Genomic DNA, 5626 nt, shown 5'->3' on the forward strand with positions numbered 1-5626 from the left:
GAGAAATTAGATGAAGTCTCTTTTGTGTTGATGTTAACCCATAAAGAGAATACAATGTAAATATATGGATGGATGTTATGGTCAAGCAATCAAAAACAAAAATATATGATTCGTAAAGATTTAATACATGCACTTTATAATTCATATTGTATAAAGTTAAAGTGATAGAAATATTCATTTGATGTGTGATTTAAAACAGAAAGTGGTGATCAAAGTATGAGTGAAAAATAAAGAAAGATAGTGATGTTTGTTGAATAAATGATCCATTTGAGTGGTTTAATAATAACTTAATAAGAGTTACTTATAGCTCATAAACTTACACCTTATATCTATAATCATTGGCCTCAAAACATAATTTGCATTTATAGTCAGTTAGTACAGATAAAACTCGACGTGTAAGTATATGTATATATTATATCTCTCCCCATGTTTATGTATACATTTCCATATATATATATATATATATATATATATATATATATATATATATATATATATATATATATATATATAAGAAGTTAGATAAAGTAAAAACATAATTAGTGACTCAATGATTTGCACAGTTAACTCCATTAAACTTCAATTGGTCATAATATTTGAGAGACAATTTGAAAAGGAACGTTTAACAAACATAAATAAAGTAAGTTATATAATAATAATAGTTGTAATAATTAATAATAATAACACTAATTATAATAATACTAATATTATTAATGGTAATAATAATATTAGTAATGATACTACCACAATTCATATATATGTCAACTTCTTATCTATAGATTATACATTAATATTAAGAACATTAGTATGGATATTAATATTGAAAGTATTGACGATATTATTATATCTAAACTTGAAATTATATTTTAATATATTATCATTTATTATATCATATTTACTTCTTATATAATATATTGCATTTTTAATATTTATTAATTATATATATTACAATATATAATATTACTTATGTATAGAATTTATATATATGTATATCTTCATTTTAATAGCATCATAATTATTCTGTATATTATTTTACACATTAAATTCTAATGATTCAATTACATTTTATTATTTCTACTACTTACATTTATATATATAAAAAGAATTGTTCGTGAATCTTCGGGACTGGTTGGAAGATAATTGTATACATGAACACAGTTCCAAGTTTTTTTGAGACTTCAACATTACAAATTTTGCTTATCGTGTCGGAAACATATAAAGATTTACTTTAAATTTGGTCAGAAATTTTCGGGTCGTCACAGTACCTACCCGTTAAAGAAATTTCGTCCCGAAATTTGAGTGAGGTGGTCATGGATAACAATAAAAATATTTTCATGACGAATATGAGTTGATATATAGAGCTTTATCATTAATGAGTAATGTAGATAAAACGATTCGGTTACTTGAAGTGTATGGATGAAGCTATCATAAGAGAGTGAAAAATTTCATATTAACTTTTGACGTTGTCTTGGTTGAATTCCGGAATTCAAGGGATTTAAAGAAAATCTTTGAAATCTATAAGATTTGATTCTTCGGCGAATAAGGAAATTAAGATCTCTTCGATTAAATACGATGATCTGCCTCGATTGCTATCTCTGATATTTCCATTATAATTTAAACTCTTCCGTTCCATTATTTTCACCATTCCTATACTTTCTTCCTCTCTTCCTACTTCCAAAATATTGTAGAAATGCTCCATCCAGTTCTGATTCTTGATATTTTCCTAATTATCGCATCTGTCATTCTTCTTTTCCATTTACCGCTTAAGGAATCTATTTACTTCTACTATTACCTTGGGGTTATTGTGTTTATCATACTCCCGTGTCTTTTATATTGCTATTCGTATTAATGAATACGGTTTGTGATTTCTGCGTTGTTGTCGAGTTTTATATCTTCCCTTATGTTTCAGAGTTCTTTGCCTTTTTATTCTCTTCTCGACCTCTAGTAAAATGAGTAACGGTCCAGAATTCGTAAGTATGGAGTTTCGAATGAACTTAATGTTCTAATTAAGAAAGAACGTAATAGTACGATTTGATTTGTCAAATTACCAGAATCACTGATAATAGAACTATCAAGAATATATTTTCTTGATATGTTCAATGAAAGAGTTATGTAACATGACAAATGATGACGTTATAATCTGTGAATCATCATGTTCTATTTAGAAACTCAGCATGACTTACTGTAATATAATCACGTTGATCAAGTGTCATTATATTATACTAACTCAAGCTTCAGTTCCCAACATTACTTTAATAACATTCATATTTTAAGCTCAAAAGTTTACAGAATATAGAAACTATCAGTTTCTATATGATGTAACACTGATAGCACGAAGAGATTAATGATTTCAGATAAGAATAGTTATAAAAATATCTTCAGAAATATGGAGGATATTTATAATGAAAGATACGATGATATCTTGGAATTTTCTAATATCTAAGGATGGTGAAGAAAATTTGTCCGTAAGAGTTTGGAGTCAGAAGCAAGGTATTCGCTAAAGATTTCATCAGAAACAGAATCATCAGGATTCTTAATGTACAAGTTTAGTCCTTGTGATTTGTTCAGAGACTCCTTCGTAGTTTGCTCAATCAGTTTTTTTTTTCAGTTTCAACCTTTTTCTGAGCTTTGCCAACATACAATTCTTTATCATCAACTTTTAGCTGTTGAGGTCGTTTACAGTTTTTGTTGCTTCATTCAACTTTTCAAAATTCAGAGTATTAATTTACAGACTGGGTGCTTTTCAGAATTTCAGAATGGAAGATCATAGTTCTAAGAGATAAATATTATATGGATACATATAACTGTTGATGTGGAAACGTTGCGAGGCTCACAATACAGATTTGTTGATTCCCAGTAATCGGTATGGAAATTCTTGTTACAAGATGCGAATGAGTACATGATGAAACTTCAATAGATAAATATAGTGATTTGTCGGAGAGATTTAAACCAAAGAGCGACGAGGTTGCTGATACATCTGCTGGTAATATGGTGGAATATAAAAGGTTTCCCGGTAACAATAAAAGAGCACGCATATATATCAAGGTTATAATAGGGTTGTTTCGAACGAAAAGTCGAAGTTGACTTGTTGGAGCTGTGACATAATTTACTACTTTGAAAGGAATTACCAAGTTATTTTGGGTAATAATAACACTAAAGGAATTAGCACATATACGTGTTAAACGTTTACTCAAGTTTCGAGTGTTTTCAAGTGCATAACTATATGTATCAATCTTTTCTTCCGTAGCTGAAGTGCGGTTGGTTCATCCTCTCGATTGAGGTGTTTTCAAGAATCATGAAAGGTTTGAACGCATATTGTATTCATTGAGATACAAACGAGGTTTAAGATGAAATCAAGTGGCAAACTTGAAGAATTGTTTAGTTTCATATGTTATAATCAATATTTTAATTCATTTTAATTGTCCAAAGTTGGCAGTCCTCAGTTGATAGTCCACAGTTAGCAATTCAATAATTCATATATAGTTTAATATATAATATTCAAATTAATTAATACGTATCGTGACCCTTATACGTCTCAGACTCGATCACAACTCAAAGTATATATATTATTGTAGAATCAACCTCAACCCTGTATAGCTAACTCCAGCATTAATGCATATAGAGTGTCTATGGTTATTCCAAATAATATATATATATATATATATATATATATATATATATATATATATATATATATATATATATATATATATATATATATATATATATATATATATATATATATATATATATATATATATATATATATATGCGTCGATATGATATGTCAAAACCTTGTATACGTGTCCCGATATTTAAAATACGTAAATAACAGTATTTAAATGACGATAATTAAAGTGCGTAAAATAAATAACAGAAATTAAATGACGATAAATAAAATTGCGAGAATATAAATTGCGATAAATAAATTGCGATAATTAAAATGCAATAAAATAAAATGTAATACGGAATTAACAGTTAGCTAGGAGCAGTTAGCTAGGATCTTGTTAGCGTGGTTTCTTAACAAAATTTCATATTGTTAATTAGTCTGTTTCTAATCAATTTTTATTGTGTCCATTATTTCTTCATTATGCCATTTGTTGGATTCTGATAAGTCAAAATCCAAATATGAAATTGAATGAAAATGTTTATTCTGCGGTGAACGGATACGTATATCGGTGGTTGTAAGTAGGATAGTAAATGACTGTTGAATCAGCTTTGAAGAATGTACAATGTAACTTATTAATGTGAAATCTAAATATTCCTCGGGTATTACCTACCCGTTAAAATATTTTCATCATTAACATTTTGTACGAAAGAATTTTTAATTACAATCTTTATGAAAACATATATACACATATATTTTCTTCAGATGTAATACAGATTTAATGAGTTAATATAATATTAATTTCATTTAGTTTACCGTTAGAACAAGAGTATATAATCTCTAAAATATTAGAGATTACATAATCGCCATGTCGAATGAAGATAAATGCTGTAGAATGATTCGTAGAATGATGATTATGCTCGAGGTACATAATGGGATGCTGAGGCGTGTGTTGTTGATGGTACGGGTGCTATTGCTGGTGGTTTTGTTGATGTCGTTGATGTTGCTGAAGCTGGTAGGTTTTGTACTACGTTTTTTTCCAAATTGATTACTCGAGCGCGAAGTTCGTTGACTTTTTCCATTATTCCGGGATGGTTGTCGTTCGAAATGAGTGGATGAATAAGATCTAGTTGTGGATAAAATATATAATCGTGACGAGTTACCCTGGAAATGAGGCTGAAAATGGTGTTTCGGATAGATTCGCCGATAAGTGCTTCAGGTTCTTCGCCAAGAGGCAATTTTGTTGGTGGAAAGGATCGCCGTCTTCGCGTCTCCATTGATTAAGTTGACTACAAACCCATCAGATGAATTGAGGATGGCTGATTGATTGATTCATTCTGGTGACACCGCTTTCGGAGCTTAGGTGAATATCCATGTCGGAATAGTTGTCGGAATAACTATCGGAATAGCTTTCGAAATCTGAGGGACTCGAACTGGTTGAGAGATTCATCTCGTACGATCAAGTGAAGTATTTTCGATAAGAAATAGATTATAGGATGTAGATTAGTACCCTGCAATACATAATTTACATATGCATATATAATACTAAAATTCCATAAGTTACAGAGGAATCTACGGAAGCTGTCAGGCAAAGGTAACATTAACAGATACGCTAAGATATGAATTAGCAGATACAATAAGATATAAATTTTGTCTATACACTATTCATGCAGTCAATACAGTATAACGTATCTAGACTAAGAATGATAAGCAGGTAATTTTCGACACAACATGATAAGCAAAACTTTTTGACATGCAGACATGGTCGAAGTCCAGACTCACTAATGCATCTAAACAACTATCAGTTAGACACACTAATGCAAGACCTGGTTCGCTAAGACCACCGCTCTGATACCAACTGAAAGGACCCGTCCTAATCCATCTGGACGAATACAATACATTTGGTTACATCGTGAGGTACTTGACCTCTATATGATACATTTTACAAACATTGCATTCGTTTTTAAAAGATAAACTTTCTTTACATCGAAAGTTGACGGCATGCATACCATTTCATTA

The sequence above is a fragment of the Rutidosis leptorrhynchoides genome, chromosome 11, assembly GCF_046630445.1.
Source record: "Rutidosis leptorrhynchoides isolate AG116_Rl617_1_P2 chromosome 11, CSIRO_AGI_Rlap_v1, whole genome shotgun sequence".
Taxonomy (NCBI): Eukaryota; Viridiplantae; Streptophyta; class Magnoliopsida; order Asterales; family Asteraceae; genus Rutidosis; species Rutidosis leptorrhynchoides.